This window comes from Hylobates moloch, unplaced genomic scaffold (genome assembly GCF_009828535.3).
Source record: "Hylobates moloch isolate HMO894 unplaced genomic scaffold, HMol_V3 SCAFFOLD_6, whole genome shotgun sequence".
Taxonomy (NCBI): Eukaryota; Metazoa; Chordata; class Mammalia; order Primates; family Hylobatidae; genus Hylobates; species Hylobates moloch.
Window position 1 is genome coordinate 32732985 of NW_026652281.1, and position 23573 is coordinate 32756557.

Below are 23573 nucleotides of genomic sequence, written 5' to 3' on the forward strand. Positions count from 1 at the left end.
TGCACATTCCCATAAATGGACTGTTTTCAGGACTAGCCCTTGGCCAGCTCCTGAGAACTAAGCTCTGACCTTTCAGAAAGTTGTCTGATTAGAGTGTTTTCATATGCTGGAGGTCTTGGGCCATGCTGTACCAATTTGAGCAGGTACTTCATGTTAATAATGTGATTTATAGTGAATGCCTGCTTTTTCTCCGAGGATCTGAAGCTTAAGTAGCCAAGGTCAGTCATGCAGGCATGACATACCTATGTGACTCACCCCCAGGGTAAACATCCCTGGTTGGGAATACTCTGTACACATTATCACATATTTTGGGGGAAATTAAGCATGTCCTGTGTAACTCCAGGAGAAAGGAACACCTGACAGCTTGCAACTGGAGTCTTCCAGACTTCATCCCATGTGCCTCTGCTGATTTTACTCTGTATCCTTTTCACTATAATAAACCATAGCATGAATATAGGAACTTCTGAGTCCAGTGCATCCTAGTAAATCATTGAGATGATCTTGATGATCCCTGATGCAAACCTTCAAAAATCAATCTCTTAAATTCCACCTTGCATAGTTGTCACTGACTATTCTATTCCCATTTCTATTCTCACCACCCCTTTCAGTGGTAACTTAAGATAAAGGGACCATATAATTTATCATCTGAAATGGGGTAGTATTAAAAGTAAAAAGGAACAGCTATTAATAATAAATTATATAATAGTATGCAACATTATTATAATGTAATAACAGCCTGGAACAACAGCTATAAACCAGGACTATCCCTAGTTTATTGAAATGAATAGTCATCCCACTATTCACAGGTGATCCTATGGGGAAAGGGGTAAAATGTATACAAGAAGCTTCTTGCTATAGTTGCTCCTATGTAGGGCACGTTTCTACATATCCACAATCCAAGGTTCCTTCCCGGCATCAATGTTAGATGGCTAAGTGGACATGTAACTACAGTTCATTCTTGAACAACGTAAGGTTAGGGACTCCAACCCTCCAGGCAGTTGAAAATCCATGCCTAACTTTGACTTCCCCAAATCTACTAATAGTTTACTGTTGATGGAAGTCTTACCAATGACATTAACACATATTTCATATTTCACAAAAAAAGGTGAAATAACGTTTTCATGCCTGCTGGGGTACGACTTCATGAAATTTCCTAAAAATTTCCTTTTCTTGTACAACGGTCTATATGTTGGATCCACTTATCTTGAAGTGGAAAGCAACCACAGCTGCAGATTTCAATCTAAGGTACATATCAAGTGATTCAACTTTTGCTGGTAATATCATGACACTCTCTGCTTCTTGGGGGCACTTCCACCATCACTAGTGGCACTTGGTATAGGAGTTACCGTGGTGTTATTCAAGGATTACGATATTGAGTAAACATGATGAAAAATACACAAGAACCAGAAGATATTACTTTTTGCTCATTGGGAAATTATTAGCAGGACATAGCAATTTAAGCAGATACTCAAAACACTTGACCTCACCACAAGGAGGTGACAACAAAATTATTATACTTAATATATACAGTTAATTTTGTCTAGCTATAATTTAATTTCTGTGGGTATACAATAGGTATATGTATCTGTGGGGTACATGAGATGTTTTGATACAAGCATGCAATGCACAATAATCACTTCAAGGAAAATGGGGTATCCATCCCCTCAAGCATTTATCCTTTGTGTTACAAACAATCCAATTATACATTTTTACTTATTTTTGAATGTACAATTCAATGATTGACTATAATCACCCTATTGAGCTATCAAATAGTAGGTCTTATTCATTCTATTTTTTGTATCCATTAACCATCTCCACAACTATCTCCACCTTTCTCCAACCCCCCACTACCCTTCCAAGTCTCTAGTAACCATCCTTCTACTCTCTATGTCCATGAGTTCAACTGTTTTGATTTTTAGATCCTAAAATTAAGGAGAACATATGATATTTGTCTTTCTGTGTCTGGCTTCTTTCACTTAACATAATGATCTCCAGTTCTATCCATCCATGTTGCTGCAAATGACAATATCATTCTTTTTACTAGTACTCCATTGTGTATATGTACCACATTTTCTTTATCCATTATTCACCTGCTGATGAACACTTAGGTTGCTTCCAAATCTTAGATATTCTAAACAGTGCTGCAACAAATATGGGAGTGCAGGTATCTCTTTGATACACTGATTTCTTTTCTTTTGAATATATACCCAGCAGTGAGCTGGATCCTATGGTAGCTCTATTTCTAGTTTTTTGAGGAACCTCCAAACTGCTCCCCATCGTGGTTGTGCTAATTTATGTTCTCACCAAGTGTACAAGGGTTCCCTTTTCTCCGCATCCTTGCCAGCATTTATTATTGCCTGACTTTGCATATAAGCCATTTTAACTGGGATGAGATGATATCTCACTGCAGTTTTGCTTTACATTTCTCTGATGATCAATGATGTTGAGCACCTTTTCATATGCCTGTTTGGCATTTGTATGTCTTCTTTTGAGAAATGTCTATTCAAATCTTTTGCCCATTTTTTGGTTGAATTATTAGGGCACATGAAAGTCTGAAATCCAGTGGGGGAGTCAAATCTTAAAGCTCCAAAATGATCTCCTTTGACTCCATATCTCACATCCAAGTCACGCTGATGCAAGAGGTGGGCTCCCACAGCCTTGGACAGCTCCAACCCTGTGGCTTTGCAGAGTACAGCGCCTCCCTCCTGGCTGCTTTCACAGGCTGGTGTTGAGCATCTGTGGCTTTTCCAGGAATACAGTGCAAGCTGTCAGTGGATCTATCATTCTGGGGTCTGGAGGATGACGGCCCTCTTCTCATAGCTCCACGAGGCAGTGCCCCAGTACGGACTCTGTGTGGGGGCTCTGACCCCACATTTCCCTTCCACACTGCCCTAGTAGAGGTTCTCCATGAGGGTCCCACCCATCTGTATCCTTTGTAATATTCTTTATAATAAGTGGGTAAATGTGTTCCCCTGAGTTCTGTAAAGTGCTCTGGGAAATTAATCAAACTGAGGAGGGGGGTCATAAGAATCCCAATTTACCATCACTCAATCAAAAGTACAGGTCACAAACTACTACTTGCAACTGGCATCTGAAGTGGGGGTAGCCTTGTGGGACTGTGTCATGGGATCTGATACTATCCCCACGTAGATACTGTCAGCACTGAATTACAGGACACCCAGCAGGAGAACTGCTTGGTGTGTGGGGGACAAACTCCCACACATCTGGTGTCAGATGTATTGTACTGAGTGACTGTGGAAGTAGAGGCAAAAAAAATCTTGTATTTTCCTTTTACAACAGGTCAGCCACAAGTGAGATTTTAGTTTAATTTCTTGGTAGGTAAAACATTAGTATCATTTAGTATCCACCCAAACTTCCAACTTTATCTATTTCTCCTCAAGGCCCTGGTGACATGGTGCCTGAAATGACTTTACTCATTCTATTTCTAACTAATTCAGATACATTTTTCCTCTTTGATACAACAGACTCCTGTTGTGAGGACTGAATGCGGTAATGCCGCTTGAACACAGAGTAAGCAATTAACAAATATTAACTTTTTGGAGCGACTAATAATAGGAGTGAAAAGAGGAAAATTTTCACTGTTAACAGGGCAGCCCTGATGAAATAGCTGGGAAAGTTCTTCTCCTTACTGTTTTGCTTTAGACCCCTATTAATAGGCACATCTGCTTAAAGAAACTAGACAGCCTGGGATGATACCAGAGCTCTGGAAACAACTCAAGTTACTGGCGACATTTCCATTGAGAAAGAAGAAAATATTTACTTTGAAAATAGTCTTTAACTTAGAAATCATTTGAATACTTATTTAGAAAATCATAGTTAAAAGTTATGGAAAATAAAGCCATTTAAGTTCCACCCCCACTTAAGTATTTACTTAAGTGTAACATACACATAGAAAAGTACAAAAATCATAACATGCAACATAAATTTTCTGCATAATCAACACTCAAATCATGTTTTAATGTTACCAGCATTATAGAAGCCTTCACAGAGTCTATCAGTCACTTATCGACCATCAGAGGTAACCAATATCCTACTTCCTAACACTATGAATACATTTTATCTATGGCTGAACCATATTAAAATGAGATCATAGGATATATGCTCTTTTGTGAGTGGCTTCTTCTACTCATTGTTATTTTTTTGTGAGATTTATTTAGGTTATTACATAATACAACGGCTAATCATTCTTAGTTGTGCAGTATGCCATTGAATTAGAATATCACAGTGTGTCCATTCTACTGGTGACATAAATTTGTGTTGTTTCCAGTATGGTACCATTACAATTAGTACTGTTAAGAACATTTCTTACACGTCTTTTAGTGAACATATATATATGTATACACATATCTACTGATTGTATACTTGGAGTAGAACTTGCTAGGTCAAAGAGTCATGTAGGTTAAGCTTTAGTATACAGTGCCAAATAGACTTTCAAAACAATTATACACACTTAGACTTTAAATAGCAGTATATGAGAGTTTCTGTAGTTCTATAGCCTTGTCACCACCTTATGTTATCCATCTTTCAACTTTAACCATACTCAAGGGTGTGTGGTGGTATATGATAGTATTAATTTGTACTTCTCTGATACAAGACTGTGTACCATTTCATCTGTATTACCCATTTAGATATCCATTTTCATAATGCCTGTTCAAGATTTCTGCTCATTTTCTATTGGTCTTTTTATCATTTTTTTTTTTTTTAAGACATGGTTTCACTATGTTGCCCAGGCTGGTCTCAAACTCCTGGGCTCAAGCAATCCTTCCACCTCAGACACCTGAGTAGCTGGGATTACAAGGGTCTATATTTTCTTATTGATGTATAGGAATTCTTTATATAGTCTAGCTACAGTCTTTCGTCATACGTATTACAAATATCTTTGCCAGTTCTGTGGCTTGCCTTTTCATTCTCCTAATAGTGTCCTTGGAAGAACAGAATTTTTCCATTCCAATAAAATCCAATTTTTCAGTTTTCTTCTTTATAGTTAACATTGTTTTATGTCCACTTTAAGGAATCTTGGCTTACAGCAAGGTCAGGAAAGAGATTCACTCAGAAGAAAACAAAACCTTTATTATTTTACTCTTCATGTTTGGACCAAATTTATCTGAAATTGATTTCTATGTATGACGTGGAGTGGTCTTACTTGATTTTAAATCATTAGATTTACTAATCAGAATACAATTTCCAGTATGACTTTATTTTTTCTTTCTTAATTTTTCTAGTTCCATTGATTACCTATATGTTGCAGTCATATTTTTTTAACCATTAGAAGACCATCTTGGTAAAAATGCTGTCTAAATAGTTCCCCTTCACTTACATGTATTTATAAAAGATCAGCAGAACCTACTAAATGTGCAGATTATATTGGGCAAAAAAGAAAAAAAAGTTGGTGATAGCATTAAGTGTGCCTCTGGTAAACTATGGAGTGGTAAAAAATATGGGTTGCCTATAGAGGCAGTACAGTACTGTGTTGAGGATACATGCTTTGAAACCAGGAAGACATACATGGCTTCAAATCCCTGCTCTGTGGCCTCAAGTATCATTTAACTCCTTTAAATCTCAGAACTATAAGATAGAGATAAAACTACCTACTTTTCTGGATTATCATAAAAATTGAGTTAAACAATTTAGATAGACTGCCCAGCATAGTTCCCAAGACCCATTTAATAAATGGCAGCCAGAATTATTTATCTGGCTGTTCAAAATACATGATAATTATAAAATTAAAATAGAAATAGAAAATTATAATTCTGCTGATAAATACTGATATAAAAGGAAGATAACTACATGCCACAACTGCCAAGACACTGTGATTTGTTAACTTAGGAAGAAAAAAGTGCTGCCCACATTTAATCCAGAACAGTATAACATGTAAAAAAATGTGAATACTATAAAAAAAGTACCTGCAGCAAAATGTCGTTATAACTGCATGTTCTTAATTTATGAAAAAAATTCTTAAAATTTAAAGCACTCAGATACTACGTTCAGTTTTAAAAAAATCAAAAAACCTTCTTCAAAAGACTTTCTAATTTTCTTTTGATTTAGCAAAAACTATTTAATATAATCAGAAATCTAGAGCCGTAAGGTCCATTACACACTGATGATCTGTTACATGGACAAGGCCAACAAAAAACAAATAATCGACAATCTGAAGCGAAGAAATTAAGGGAGAAAAATTAGAGTCTTGATGGTTCTAACCATAACAACAATAAAAAAATTGCTGTTGCATTATTATTTCACAAGGAGAAAGTTAAAAGGAGCTAAGACCTAGAAGTGTCATAGTAAATAGCACCCTCTTGTGCTTCAACTTTAAAATGATATAAAGTTTAAAGCCAATTTCAATATAACAGGTATCTAACTACTACTGAGTAGCTACTCAGGTGCCAGGGATATAAAACCAAAGACCTAAACTCTGTCCTCAAGGAATTCAAAAGCTGGTGGGAGAAAAATTACTTCTAATTTACAAAAAGAAGAATATTTTAAATTGTCCTGCATTTTAATTACCTAGTATTCAAAAAATAAATATAAAAATTAAATAGATTCCAAAAAATGCCTCCTCCAAATATAAAGAGTCCTCCTTTCCCATGCTATTCTAGTTATAAAACATGCTTGTGTTTTCTTTATCTTTACATCCAAGCCACAAAGAGTAACCTATATATCCAGGCCACAAAGAGTAACAGGTATCTATTATGTGACAGCTTAGTAGTTAGCACTCAAGAGCACAAACTTTAGCATGTGTATACTCAAATTCTAGCTTTGCCTCTAACTCTGAGATCCAGGGCAAGTTATTTAACACTAAGCCTCAGTTTCTTATCTAGGCATAATAATGGTAACCATATCATAGAGTTGTTTTAGTGATTAAATGAATAAATATAAAAGGCTTAAAACAATGTCTCACAAAAGAAAACACTCAATATACATTAGCTAGTATTATAATACCAAACATACGGAGAAATAAAAATGTACACAAAATAAAATAAAAATACCACAAATTACCCTTAAACAATACCACTTATTTGGCAGACCCCCTTTTGAGTTTCTAAGTCAAAAAAAAATTGGTTTCTGGGTTTAGAAATTTCTGTTAAAATTCAGGAGAAACAGATCCTGCTGTTTTGAATCTACAATAACAAATGAAATAAAAAAGGGTTACACTGACATGTTATAAGATAGGGAAAGTCTTTAGTGTCAAAATAGGAGGCATAAATTTAAGGATACTAATATGCTGAAGCCAAAACATTTTTTTTCATCACCAGCAAGATGTTCTAGAGAGAAACATCTTGGTTTAACTCAAACCAGTAACTAAAAAATACCATTACAAATATTGAATGTACCAACAGAGCTAGGGAAGACAAACTGAACTTAAAATCAGATCATTTACTTTTGAAGAACTATGAATGTAGCCTAGGTACACTCTCCAATATGTACCACTGCATGTACCATTAAGAATCTTTAAAGTATGGTGTTTAAGATATGTAAATAGCACTTGACTCAACATATGACTGCATTCTGGAATGAATTTCTATTAAACCTCACTTGGACACTCACATGCCAGAGATGACAATGTTAGCAAAAACAGTCATTTATTGTGCATTTACTAGGTACCATGCACTTAACACATAATGAACTCTTAATGTCAATATAGAGAAATTAAGAGCTGAAGAAAGGACCATCTATCTTCTATATCATGTCATAATAATTCTGAAAGAGTTTACATTAATGATTCTCTGTGATTTATAGAAAGTTAATGATAATAACAGCTAGCATTTAATTGGTACAGTTGATCTTTGAACAACAGTGGGGTTGGGATGCTGACTCTCCACACAGTTGAAAATCGGCGTACAACTTCTGACTCACTAAAAACCTAACTACTAATGGCCTGCTGATGACCAGAGGCCTTACCGATAACATAAACAGTTGACTAGTACACATTTTTTGTTATATGTATTATATACTGTAATCTTACAATAAAACGAGCTGGAGAAAAAATGTTATTAAGAAAATCATAAGGAAGAGAACATATATTTACTACTCATTTAGTGGAAATGGTTCATCATAAAGATCTTTATCTTTGTCTTCACATTGAGTAGACTAAGGAAGATGAGGCGTTGGTTTTGCTGTCTCAGGGGTGGCAGAGGTGAAGAAGTGGAGGAGGTGGAATGGGAGGCACGAGAGGCAGGTACACTCAGTGTAATCTTTATCTTAAAAAATCTGTGTATAAGTTGACCCACACAGTTCAAACCTGTGTTGTTCAAGAGTCAACTCTACATAGTATTGTGGCATTACCACTGTTCCGACGGCTTTAAGTATATTATTTTATTTGAGCCTTCACAGTAATCCCATAAGGCAACTACTTTTATCATCAACCATTTGCAGAAGAGTAATCTAAAGCAAAAGGTTAACCACTAACACTTAATGGTAGAGTCCTAATTGAAATCTCAAAAATCTAATTCCAGAACCCACATCAACAACAAATAATATATTATTTCTAATGTAGTAAGAAGTGATCATTTAGAAAATATGGAAAACACAGAAAAGTATAAAGCAAAAATTTGAACTGTCCATACTTACAGCACCCACAAAAATCTACTGTTAACAGTTAAAATCTCATTCATAACATCCTTTTAAGTGAAGAAACAGAAAAAGAACTAACTACAAACACAGGCTTTTCACACCATTCTTTAAAGTATTTCATCCGCCTAAATCAAATGATAAAATTTAAGGAGAACAAAATAAATTAACAAAAGTATTCAACACAGTGATGGTTAATATTAGCTGTTAACTTGAGTGAAGGATGCCTAGATAGCTGGTAAAGTATTGTTTCTGGGCGTGTCTTTGAGGGTGTTGCCAGAGGAGACTGACATTTGAGTCAGTGGACTGGGAGAGGAAAACCCGCCCTCTATGTGGGTGGGCACCATCCATCTAGCCATGCCAGCGTGGCTAGAACAAAGCAGGCAAAAGAAGGTTAAATAACCTTGCTTGCTGAGTCTTCTGGCTTTCATCTGTGTCCTAAACTGATTACTTCCTTTGGTTCCTCCTGCCCTAAAACATCAGACTCCAGGTTCTTCAGCCTTTGGACTCTTGGATTTTCACCAGTGGTTTGCCAGGAGACTCTCTGGCCTTTGGCCACAGACTGAAGGCTGCACTGTTGGCTTCCCTGTTTTTGAGGCTTTTGGAATTGGACTGAGCCACTTACTGGCTTCTTTCTTCCCCAGCTTGCAGACGGCCTATTGTAGGACTTTGCCTTGTGATTGTGTGAGCCAATTCTCCCTAATAAACTAACTCCTCTTCATATATACATATATCCTATCAGTTCTGTCTCTCTGGGGAACATTGACTAATACAAATGGAAAGTCATTAATGTGTCTTTGGAACCAGGAGGAAGACACTGAAATATCTCAAGAAAGCAGAAGAAATGGAAATACAACTAACGTAGTAAATTACGTTGGCCATAATGTTAGTGCAGACTTCTGGAAGTAGAAAGAAGTAATAATAGTTAAGTTCATAATATTAAGTCATATGGCTATGATTTCAACCTAGGAAGAACTCTGAGATCAACCATTTTTCTATGTGATAGAATGTCTGTATCAGTGTTCCTATCAGTGTGTTGCAAAGAATCAATCTTGAGATCAGGCCAGGGCCTCTCAACTCAACATATAATAACCTCAGAAACTAGGAAAAAAAAATGGTTGCCTTACTAGTTAAGTGATTTTTTAACCCAGAAAAATTTAAAGTAACAGAAATTATGATGTGAACCTATAATATCAATATTTTCATGTTAAGTTTAGAAAGAATCAGTATAGTTGATATTTAAATACTTAAGCCTTAAAAGATGTGGTATTGTAAGAATACTTAACAGACTAGGCTTTTATAAATCTATGTAAACCTGAATATCCAATTGGAATGGGATTTTTGTTGTTGTTGTTGTTGTTGGAGACGAGGTGTCACCCTGTCGCCCAGGCTGGAGCTCACGGCAACTTCCACTCCCCTCCCCACCTGGGGTTCAAGTGATTCTCCTGCCTCAGCCTCCCAAGTAGCTGGGATTACAGGTGCGCACCATCAAGCCCGGCTAATTTTTTGTATCTTTAGTAGAGACGGGCTTTCACCATTTTGGCCAGGCTGGTCTCAAACTCCTGACCTCGTGATCTGCCTGCCTTTTTAAGCTGAAAAGTAAAGGAAAATTTGCCTACACTGATTAATGTATTAGAATATTTAAGATAACTTAAGAGTCACCATAATATATGAACTTCTAAAAATTAATTTGAGATATTTAAAAATTTGAGAAAGTTTGCCAAAATATGAGCATAAAAATAAAACATATTAAATATATAAATTCAGTTTAAAATACAGGCACTCCTTGCTTTATACAGTACCACGTTAACAGATCTCAGCAACCACTGAACCATGCAAAGTGATAAACATGGTTCCTATAAACATGAATTGTTACCATGGTAATCTGCAAAGCGAGGACTGCTTGTACTATAGGAAATTTAATTCTGTTTCAGTCCCTCCATTTAAGTGACTTAGTTTGATTTGTATGTTGAATTTAGAATTCTAAGAAAGAACCGGGTTTATGAATTTGTAAGGTTAATTAAGTATTATTAAAACTGAAAGTAACCTCTGAATAATTTCTTTCTGTGTACAAAACTACTCCTGAGAACATTTTTTAAAGCTCATATTGATATAAATTGTCAAAACTATATTTAAACCCCCAAGGAAAAGCTGATTTTTAAAATGGTATTTGGCCTAAAAATACATTCTTCTACCTATAGTTGAATATGGTATGATTGATATTTTGAGCAGTGACTTAAAAAGAATAAAAATATTACAAAGGAGGTGGCTGGCAAGATGGCCGAATAGGAACAGATCCGGTCTGCAGTTCCCAGCGAGGTCAACGCAGAAGGCAGGTGATTTCTGCATTTCCAACCGAGGTACCCGGCTCATCTCACTGGGACTGGTGAGACAGTGAGTGTAGCCCACAAAGGGTGAGCAGAAGCAGGGTGGGGGCATCATCTCACCTGGGAAGAGTAAGGGGTTGGGGGAACTCCCTCCTGTAGCCAAGGGAAGCTGTGAGAGACTGTGCTGTGAGGGACGGTGCCACGCGGCCCAGATACTACGCTTTTCCTATGGTCTTTGCAACCTGCAGAACAGGAGATTCCCTCGGGTGCCTACACCACCAGGTCCCTGGGTTTCCAGCACAAAACTGGGCGGCCGTTTGGGCAGACACCGACCTAGCTGCAGGAGTTTTCTGTCATAGCTCAGAGGCACCTGGAACACCAGCAAGACAGAACCGTTCACTCCCCTGGAAAGGGGGCTGAAGCCAGGGAGCCAAGTGGTCTAGCTCGCTCAGTGGATCCCACCCCCATGGAGCCCAGCAAGCTAAGGTCCACTGGCTTAAATATTTGCTGCCAGCACAGCAGTCTGAAGTCAACCTGGGATGCTGGAGCTTAGTCGGGGCAGAGGCGTCTGCCATTACTGAGTCTTGGGTAGGCGGTTTACCCCTCACAGTGTAAACAAAGCCACCTGGAAGTTCAAACTGGGCGGAGCCCACCACAACATGGCAAAGCCACTGTGGCCACACTGCCTCTCTAGATTACTCCTCTCTGAGCAGGGCATCTCTGAAAGAAAGGCAACAGCCCCAGTCAGGGGCTTATACATAAAACTCCCATCTCCCTGGGACAGAGCACCTGGGAGAAGGGGTGGCTGTAGGCGCAGCTTCAGCAGACTTAAACGTTCATGCCTGCCAGCTCTGAAGAGAGCAGTGGATCTCCCAGCATAGTGCTTGAGCTCTCATAGGGACAGACTGCCTCCTCAAGTGGGTCCCCGAACCCGTGCTTCCTGACTGGGAGACACCTCCCAGCACAGGTCAACAGACATCTCACACAGGAGAGCTCTGGCTGGCATCTGGTGGGTGCCCCTCTGGGATGAACCTTCCAGAGGAAGGAACAGGCAGCAATCTTTGCTGTTCTGCAGCCTCCTCTGCTGATACCCAGGCAAACAGGGTCTGGAGTAGACCTCTAGCAAGCTCCAGAAGACCTGCAGCAGAGGGGCCTGTTAGAAAGAAAACTAACAATCAGAAAGGAATAGCATCAACAAGGACAATAAGGATGTCCACACAAAAACCCAATCTGAAGGTCACCAACATCAAAGGCCAAAGGTAGATAAATCCACAAAGATGAGGAAAAACCAGTGCAAAAAGTCTGAAAATTCCAAAAACCAGAATGCCTCTTCTCCTCCAAAGGACCACAATTCCTCAACAGCAAGGGAACAAAACTGGAAGGAGAATGAGTTTGATGAATTGACAGAAGTAGGCTTCAGATGGTGGGTAATAACAAACTCCTCTGAGCTAAAGGAGCATGTTCTAACCCAATGCAAGGAAGCTAAGAACGCTGAAAAAAGGTTAGAGGAATTGCTAACTAGAATAACCAGTTTAGAGAGGAACATAAATGACCTGATGGAGCTGAAAAACACAGCACGAGAACTTCATGAAGCACACACAAGTATCAATAGCCGAATCAATCAAGCAGAGATCAAAGCTCAACTTAATGAAATAAAGCTTGAAGACAAGATTAGAGAAAAAAGAATGAAAAGGAACAAACAATGCCTCCAAGAAATATGACACTACGTGAAAAGACCAAATCTACGTTTGATTGGTGTACCTGAAAGTGACAGAGAGAATGGAGCCAAGCTAGAAAACATTCTTCAGGATATTATCCAGGAGAAATTCCCCAACCTAGCAAGGCAGGCCAACATTCAAATTCAGGAAATACAGAGAACACAAAGCTACTCCTCAATAAAAGCAACCCCAAGACACATAATCGTCAGATTCACCAAGGTTGAAATGAAGGAAAAAATGTTAAGGGTAGCCAGAGAGAAAGGCTTGGTTACCCACAAAGGGAAGCCCATCAGACTAAGAGCAGATCTCTCTGTAGAAACCCTTCTGGCTTGTAAGCCAGAAGACAGTGGAGGCCAAAATTCAACATTCTTAAAGAATTTTCAACCCAGCATTTCATATCCAGCCAAGCTAAGCTTCATAAGTGAAGGAGAAATAAAACCCTTTATAGACAAGCAAATGCTGAGGGATCTTGTCACCACCAGGCCTGCCTTACAAGAGCTCCTGAAGGAAGCACTAAATATGGAAAACAAAAACCGGTACCAGCCATTGCAAAAACATACTAAATTGTAAAGACCATCGACACTATGAAGAAACTGAGTCAACTAACGGGCAAAATAACCAGCTAGCACCATAATGACAGGATCAAATTCACACAAAACAATATTAACCTTAAAAGGCTAAATACCCTAATTAAAAGACACAGACGGGCAAACTGGATAAACGGTCAAGACCCATCAGTGTGCTGTATTCAGAAGACCCTTTCACGTGCAAAGACACACACAGGCTCAAAATAATGGGATGGAGGAATATTTACCAAGAAAATGGAAAGCAAAAAAAAAAAAAAAAAGCAGGGGTTGCAAACCTTGTCTCCGATATAACAGACTTTAAACCAACAAAGATCCAAAAACACGAAGAAGGGCATTACATAATGGTAAATCAACGCAACAAGAAGAGCTAGCTTTCCTAAATATATATGCAGCCAATACAGGAGCACCCAGATTCATAAAGCAAGTTCTTAGAAACATAAAGAGATTTAGACTCCCACATAATAATAGTGGGAGACTTTAACACCCCACTGTCAATATTAGATTAACAAGACAGAAAATTAACAAGGATATTCAGGACTTGAACTCAGCTGTGGACCAAGTGGACCTAATAGACATCTACAGAATTCTCCACCCCAAATCAACAGAATATACATTCTTCCCGGCACCATATCGCACTTATTCTAAAATTGACCACATAATTGGAAGTAAATTACTCCCCAGCAAATACAAAAGAACAGAAATCATAATGAACAGACTCTCAGACCACAATGCTATCAAATTAGAACTCAGGATTAAGAAACTCACTCAAAACCGTACAACTACATGGAAACTGAACAACCTGCTCCAGAGTGACTACTGGGTAAATAACGAAATTAAGGTAGAAATAAATGAGTTCTTTGAAACCAATGAGAACAAAGATACAATGTACCAGAATCTCTGGGAGACAGCTAAAGCAGTGTTTCAGTGGAAATTTATAGCACTAAAATCCCCACAGGAGAAAGCGGGAAAGATCTAAAATTGACTCCCTAACATCATAATTAAAAGAACTAGAGAAGCAACAGCAAACAAATTCAAAAGCTAGCAGAAGACAAGAAATAACTAAGATCAGAGCAGAACTGAAGGAGACAGAGACACAAAAAACCCTTCAAAAAAATCACTGACTCCAGGAGGTGGTTTTTTGAAAAGACTAACAAAATAGATAGACCACTAGCCAGACTAATAAAGAAGAAAAGAGAGTAATCAAATAGACACAATAAAAAATTATAAAGGGGATACCACTACTGATCCCACAGAAATACAAACTGCCATCAGATAATACTATAAACACCTCTATGCAAATAAACTAGAAAATCTAGAAGAAATGGACAGATTCCTGAACACACACACCCTCCCAAGACTTAAACCAGGAAGAAGTCGAATCTCTGAACCAGACCAATAACAAGTTCTGAAATTGAGGCAGTAATTAATAGCCTACCAACCAAAAAAAGCCCAGGACCAGACAGATTGACAGCCGAATTCTACCAGAGGTACAAAGAGGAGATGGTATCATTCCTTCTGAAACTATTCCGATCAATGGAAAAAGAGGGACTCCTCCCTAACTGACTTTCTGAGGCCATCATCATCCTGATATGATACCAGAGCCTGACAGACACACAAGAAAAAAAGAGAATTTTAGGCCAATATTCCTGATGAACATTGATGCGAAAATCCTCAATAAAATACTGGCAAACCAAATCCAGCAGCACATCAAAAAGCTTATCCACCACAATCAAGTCGGCTTCATCCCTGGGATGCAAGGCTGGTTTAACATACGCAAATCAGTAAACGTAATCCATCACATAAACAGAACCAGTGACAAAAACCACGATTATTTCAACAGATGCAGAAAAGGCCTTTGATAAAATTCAACACCCCTTCATACTAAAAACTCTCAATAAACTACGTATAGATGGAACATATCTCAAAATAATAAGAGCTATTTATGACAAAACCACAGCCAATATCATACTGAATGGGCAAAAGCTGGAAACATTCCGTTTGAAAACCGGCACAAGACAAGGATGCCCTCTCTCACCACTCCTACTCAACACAGTATTGGAAGTTCTGGCCAGGGCAATCAGGCAGGAGAAAGAAATAAAGGGTATTCAAATAGGAAGAGAGAAAGTCAAACTGTCTCTGTTTGCAGATGACATGATTGTATATTTAGAAAACCCCATAGTCTCAGCCCAAAATCTCCTGAAGCTGATAAGTAACTTCAGCAAAGTCTCAGGATACAAAACCAATGTGCAAAAGTCACAAGCATTCCTATACACCAATAACAGACAAACAGAGCCAAATCATGAGTGAACTCCCATTCACAATTGCTACAAAGAGAATCAAATACCTAAGAATACAACTTACAAGGGATGTGAAGGGCCTCTTCAAGGAGAATTACAAACTACTGCTGAAGGAAATAAGAGAGAACACAAACAAATGGAAAAACATTCCATGCTCATGGAAAGGAAGAATCAATATCGTGAAAATGGCCATACTGTTCAACGTAATTTGTAGATTCAATGCTATCCCCATCAAGCTACCATTGACTTTCTTCACAGAATTAGAAAAAAGTACTTTAAACTTCAGATGGAACCAAAAAAGAGCCTGTAGAGCCAAGACAATCCTAAACAAAAAGAATAAAGCTGGAGGCATCATGATACCTGACTTCAAACTATACTATAAGGCTAGAGTAACCCAAACAGCATGGTACTGGTGCCAAAACTGGTGCCATACACACCAATGGAACAGGACAGAGGCCTCAGAAATAATGCCACACATCTACAACCATCTGATCTTTGGCAAATCTGACAAAAACAAGAAATGGCAAAAAGATCCCTGTTTAATAAATGGTGTTGGGAAAACTGGCTAGCCCTATGCAAAAAACTGAAACTGGACCCCTTCCTTACGCCTCATACAAAAATTAACTCAAGATGGATTAAAGAGTTAAACGTAAGACCCAAAACCATAAAAACCCTAGAAGAAAACCTAGGCAATACCATTCAGGACACAGGCACGGGCAAAGACTTCATGACTAAAACACCAAAAGCAATGGCAACAAAAGCCAAAATTGACAAATGGGATCTAATTAAACTAAAGAGTTTCTGCACAGCAAAAGAAACTATCATCAGAGTAAACAGAGAACCTACAGAATGGGAGAAAACTTCTGCAATCTATCCATCTGACAAAGGGCTAATATCCAGAATCTACAAGGAACTTAAACAAATTTACAAGGTAAAAGCAAACAATCCCAACAAAAAGTGGGCAAAGGATATAAACAGAAACTTCTCAAAAGAAGACATTTATGTGGTCAACACATATGAAGAAAACCTCATTATCACTGGTCATTATAGAAATGCAAATCAAAACCACAATGAGACACCATCTCACTCCAGTCAGAATGGCGATCATTAAAAAGGAAACAACAGATGCTGGCGAGGATGTGAAGAAATAGGAACGCTTTTACACTGTTGGTGGGAGTGTAAATTAGTTCAACCACTGTGGAAGACAGTGTGGTGATTCCTCAAGGATCTAGAACCAGAAATACCATTTGACCTAGCAATCCCATTACTGGGTATAAGTCATTCTAAAGGATTATAAATCATTCTACTATAAAGACACATGCACACATATGTTTACTGCAGGACTGTTCACAATAGCAAAGACTTGGAACCAACCTAAATGCCCATCAATGATAGAGTGGATAAAGAAAATGTGGCACACATACACCACGGAATACTATGCAGCCATAAAAAGGATGAGTTCATGTCCTTTACAGGGACATGGATGAAGCTGGAAACCATCATTCTCAGCAAACGAACACAGGAACAGAAAACCAAACACTGCATGTTCTCATTCATAAGTGGGAGCTGCACAATGAAAACACATGGACACAGGGAGGGGAACATCACACACCGGGACTTGTCAGAGGGTGGAGGGCTAGGGGAGGGATAGCATTAGAAGATAATGCTATCCTACATCTACCTAATGTAGATGACGGGTTGATGGGTGCAGCAAACCACCATGGCACGTGTATACCTATGTAACAAACCTGCACCTTCTACACATGTATCCCAGAACTTAAAGTATAAAAAAAAAAAAAAAAATATATATATATATATATATATATATTACAAAGCTTTTCCTCACAGGAGAATTTCAACTATTAAATATTGAAGGCATGATAGAAAAAAACCCCACCATTTGGTAAACACCACAAATATTAATAATTCTTTTAGGTAAGAATGATCAATAGATATTAAGATGAATTAACAAATATATGATTAGAAAAAGTATATTTATATAGTCTCAAATATTCCCCATAAAATACTAGCACCATGGGAAAATGAAACTTTATGTGCATAAACCTGTTGGACTCGACCTTAACCAAGTGATCATCACAAATATCACAAGTAGTGGAACAAATGGACATCATATACCTCTTGATATGATGCACTATGGACATAACATCATTTCTGTGGTATTCTTGCCAAAAATGCACAATCTAAATCATTAAGAAGTATCCAACAACCCAAATTGGGGAATAGCAAAATAACTGGCTAGTACTCGTCAAAAGGATCAGTATATGAAAGACATGAATGAAAGACAAAGTTAATGAATTGTTACACAGTAAAGGAGATTAAGAAGACATGACAGCTAAATGGAAAGTGTGAATTACATCCAGAATGAGAAAAAGGACATTAATGGGACAAGTGGCAAATTGTAAACAGGCCTACAGATTATATAGTAATGTATCAATGTTAATTTCTTGGGTTAATAGCTGTACTGTGGTTAATGTTAAATTTGGGGAGTCTCTCCACCATGTCCAATTCCTTCCTGAAAACCAATCATTCTACATTAGGACATGATGAATTTACCTTAAATCAAAGAAAAAGACCAACATAACCTGAGTTTTTCTCTTAAACCTACATTGAAGGGAAGAAAATAAATTTTAAGTCACTTCCAGCTCCAAAATTCTGACTTTAATCACTTGAGTTCTAAACTACTTCCTTCACTACTGTGAAGTAACTAAGAAAAGCGTGTCTACTATATTCTAGACCATTTGCTGGTCGTGTTTATATAAATTACTTCTAATTCTTACAACAATGCTGGTGAGATAAGTATGAATATCAGCACTTAAAAAAAGAAAACTGGCGACAGATGAGGTTAAGCAATTGCCTAAAGTTGTGTAACTGTTAGGTGACAGAGCCAAGATTCAAATCCATACTACCTGACTCTAACACCCTGACACTCTAAACTTGACACCATGATGCCTCCTAAAAGAAGTGCTAAGACATCAATGAAACATGTAAATTAGAAAAGCAGTTATCATCAAATCTGATACCAGGATTTGTCAAAAATAAATAGCAATGTAAATAACTGAGAATTATTGTATTTGCAATTGCTGGAAATTAGACTTCTCAAGTATGAAAATAACACAGGAAAATAATTTTAGGAATCCTGCACAACCCTAACAATCTGACCCAAACTATTTTTTAAAAAACTGGGGGTTGCCCAAAAATACATGAGAAACAAATCCTATTGAAAACAGAAAGTTTTAAATAACCTGGTAATACAGTATAATGTAGGAGGCAGAATTTTCCTAAAATGATCCTGGGCATTCACTTGAGTGCCTGGAAAATAAGCTCACTAAGCCAGGGATCCCTCTTGCTCCAGCAGGAGGAACTGAACCAGAAACTCATCTTCCTCTGGGACCAGGAGTTAGTTCATCTCCAACAGGAGAGTTGCAAATTCCCACAATTTCCAACTGCTGGACAGTTGGTTTTCCCAGGCAATTTTAAAAAACAGGTGGTACCCAAAACTGCATAGCCCAAGGCTTAAACAGTGTATCTGTCACCCCACCACCAAGTGTGCTTTCAGGCCTACCATCATGATAGATGAGAACGATAATTGGGTGGGCCTTCATCCGCACACCACTGTATATTCAGTTGGTCAGCAGTACCTACCTTACCATCATTTGCTAGGTGATGCTGGGAAGATCAGAGACCTTTCTTCACTTAAGTATTCTTGGCTTATAAATTTCCCTAATGAAGACTATTTCTTATCACATAAATGTGTCGTATAAAATTCATTCTGAGCCATCAAACAACATATAGGATAAAAAGATTCACAAATGCTTCTAACAATGAGAAAGTCAGATTAAAAAAAACATACTTACTTAATTCAGTTTGTGTACTAACAAAATAATATTTTATATGCCTTTCTTACAAATACATGCTTTAATGATGTTAGCTAAAAACCACTGACATGTTAACATGATTAACATTTAGTCATGGGTTTCACATGAAATATCTTTTTTTAATGCTCACACCTACTCTGTGAAATGGTGTTATTATTATTATCCCTGCTTTGTGGATGAGGAAAGTTAGGGTCAAAGAGGTTACAAAACTTGCCCAAAATTACATAACTAGTATATGGCAGAGCTAAATGGTTTTAACCACTACAAGATAATAGATAGCTTTAATTCACAGGTCTTTCTAACAACCTCACGTCTGTAGGCAACATGTTGAAATAAGCATACTTTACAGTTAAAAAAAAAATTAAGGTCTATAAAGAATAAATAACTTGCTCAATATCATACTAAATTAGCATTCACAGCCACGAAAAAAACAATTCCTCAAAAGGTAGTTTAACAGTACTGTGATAATAACAAATACTATATATGGAGCTCCAGTTTAAATATACATTCTAACAACATGGTCAGAATGTATCTTTCTAAACCTAAAGAAAAGTTTAGCTGTTAGTTCTCAATTTTGTTGTTTTTTTATCTAGCTACAACTGAATAAGACAGATGCTCTGATTACTGTTACATGTGGTACAGAAAACTGTAACAGAAATTTGGAATTATCCAGTGAATTTATATGCCTCCATTATCAGCTTCGCATAATAAACTAATTAAGGACAATACGACTGCTTATAAATAACTTAACCCAACATTAATATTTAATAAACTTCTATTCTCATCCTGTAAATATTTTAACACTTCCAATAATAATTTGCTACAACAGAAAGGACTCCTTAAAAAGCTAGCTATTAACTCTAGCATATATGGCATACATAGCACTTAATATCACACTAAAATGGTATATATCAATAAAAAAAAGTCCACCCCTTTTTTCCAAACTTACAAGGAATTTTTAAAAAGAAACAAAAGAAAACAAAAACTGATCATTCGTTTGGGTAGCTGGCGTAAATTCTGTGGACTACTGATGTAAATTCAGTACTGGTGGAATAGTGGTGTAAATTCCCTACCGAATTTACTAATAATGCCTTCTCCCAGATTTTATACAAGACACAAAATCATATTTGGGACAACATACGCATACCTTAGAGACACTAACTCTCTGCATTAAAATATATGCTTCCAGTTGTATGGATGGTATCACTGTAATATTTAAAATATCAAAATTATAAGCATAGGTTTAATAGTTACATGTTGAGTTTTCTTGATCTGTTCTCTAAAAGAATATGCAAGACCAAGAGGTTTTGATGTAAACTCTCTTGGTTTATAATTTTCCACTTCTAGTTTTTACATTAAAATTGCCTTTCTCAAAACTAGAGGATGAACAAATTAAGAAAATCAGTTCTCTCTGAATAGCTATTTGATGAAAGAGAAGCAGGAACAATAAGCTACGCACTTCCATCTTTGTTTACTCAACTGATGTTTTTAAAGCGACTGACTCATGTATGCTCAGTACAGTCCCTCTTCAGTATTTGATGAACTGTGGTAACTGAAGGGGAAAGATCACAACCACAGAACTTCCAACATGTTCCTGGTAGTGACAGACATAGTACCTATAAGTACAGAAATCTTCTTTTTTGTGACACAATACATCAGCATGTGGTAACTCAGGGGTATTGTAAAAACAGCTCTAGCCTACTTTAGTAATCGGAAAATGACAAAGTCCTCCTGAAATCCTTTCTTCTGTATGTTATCTAATATCAAAACAAATAATCAACGTGCGAAGCATGGATAAAAAATTTTGCAAAACACAAAAGATAGTTTCCACTTTCCATGAGTACATGACAGAATTTACTTTGGATATGATATATTAATAGCATGTTTGTTCTTTGAAAACTCCCTATCTAATCCCCTTTGGAGATAGAACTACTTTCTCATAAGAAGATCAACAACAGCATCGAAATAATAATCAATGGTGATGACTTAATCTCAGGACGCAAGCATAAAATACTTCTGATTTACCTCTAGGAAAAGACACATTTGCTTTGGTCTTTCTTAATAGCAGTATTTCTCTTCAGTAAGAGACTATATTTGAAATGGTATACTTTCTCCTGTTTTTCTTCCTATAATTCTAGTGGCTAGGCTCAGGTAAATAAAAACAGTGTTTTGGAACATAGTGTGCATGTCTACCACTCTCTTCAGTCATGGGTAACAGAGAAATAGAAAGCACAGTTCTATATTAATTTTTTTTCTGTAAAAATATAATGCTCTCTTGACATAATGATAAAATGAATTAACTACTCCCCTAGGTAGGATAAACCAAGGAATGTAAGAATAAACAAAGTTACAAGGCAATGCAATATATAGTCCTGATCAACCCTTCAATGTCATCAAAAGTAAGATTTGGCTTCTTTTTCTTTACTAGAAAAGCCTTGAGAAAGCAAAACATAACTTAGCAGTGTTTCTCAAGTAGGCCCCAGGAGGAAAGTGAACATATACCCAACGGATCTCGGGGCACCTTTACCTCAAGCTCAAAATTTCTTTCAAGTCTCCACTTAGAGCTTTAAATATCATGAAAAATTTGTATTCTACCTCATAATATATACATGTTTACGTTCATTTCCTCACTGCCGCCAATCTTCAAAACAAAGAAAAAACATATACCAGGAATATGTGCCATGATTACCTTGTGGTTTCATTTAACTTCGACACCCAGCTCCTCCCAAAAACCCAGTTTAAGAATTACAGATTTAAGAGTAGCATGGCATACAAATAGATCAAATTATCATTTATCTCCTTTTTAATTTTATTAACAATGTTTTTATTTCTATTTTTTTGAGACACAGTCTCACTCTGTTACCTGGGCTGGAGTGAGCGGCACAATCTCAGCTCACTACAAGCCATCCTCCCTGGCTCCCGCCTCAGCCTCCCGAGTGATTGGGACTACAGGTGCAGAACAGCATACCTGGCTAATTTTTGTAGAGATGGGGTTGCCCAGGCTGGTCTCGAACTCCTGGGCTCAAGTGATCTGCTCAGCTCAGCCTTCCAAGTGCTAGGATTACAGGTGTGAACTACCACAGCTGGCCACAATGTTTTTATTTTTAAAGCCTTAGCCACAGTACTGAGAATTTGTTACCTAAGTTGTCTGCTTGGGTTAATTTCTTGTCTATTCTGTAACACCAACTAGAGCTCAAACCATGCCACCTTCTTGCTAACTTCAAAAGCCAATTTTATCTGTGCACTGGGAAGCAAGGTGCTAGAAGTGCTAGATATTTTAGGAGAGAGGAGACTGTATGAGTAGTCATCTAGAGGTATGGGAGAGTAAATGGACCGGGGAAACAGACAATGATTCTTGGGTAGCATAAAGGACTCACTGAGCTAAGGGATCATTAATTTAAAGTGAGACTGGTAAATATAGTTTTTTTTTTTTTTTCCTCTAGGTATGTTCAGATGTATGGGTGTGGGCAAGGAGTTCAGTGTACACAAGGCTATATCACTATCATGACTATGAAATTTAAGCTGGATAAGGAAAGTAAGACATCAGTAAAATCAGAGTGAAAAAAATGATACATTTCTAAAACTGAGGGTTACAATAGGTCTAAAGACTTCAAAACTGTGAAATTGAGATTATGGAGGGGTTACAGTTTAGACAAGGATAAAATCTAGAAATGGGTACATAGTGAGAGGGAGTGGAGGGGAAAATTTATTGGAAGAGAGGAGTTTCAGACTTTGAAGACACCAGGGTATTGGGAGAATTATACATATGAACAATGGAATCACCAAGAATTACAAAACAAGCAGTACTGGAATGAATGCCAGTGAACCAAGAACCAAAATCTATTAGGAGACAATTTTACATGGATCTTGTGTTTCCACACATATTGTGAGCAGAGGTATTGACTGTCTTTGTTCTGGGCTTTTTAAGCATGCTTGTATATCAAACAGCCCTGGAAAATAGACAGTGTCTTCTTCCACAGCAAAGGATAGGTTTCCTTACACTCTTGGAAGAGACAGTCTCTTCCTTCCAAACAAGGGCAGACATGCTTAGTATCCATTATAAAAGATTCCAGTTCCCTAAGCTTGGCGTTCCTCATCTGTCATTTAACCCACTGTGTGTGCAGGTATCATCTGGACCTCTTCATATCACCCCTTGGGA

General features: G+C 37.4%; 1 protein-coding gene across 6 annotated transcripts in view; it reads right to left on the reverse strand.

The window, feature by feature from the left end:
* AP3S1 (adaptor related protein complex 3 subunit sigma 1) overlaps positions 1 to 23573 on the reverse strand; it is a 91460-nt gene that overhangs the window by 20019 nt on the left and 47868 nt on the right. The gene's annotated exons all lie outside the window — the stretch shown is intronic.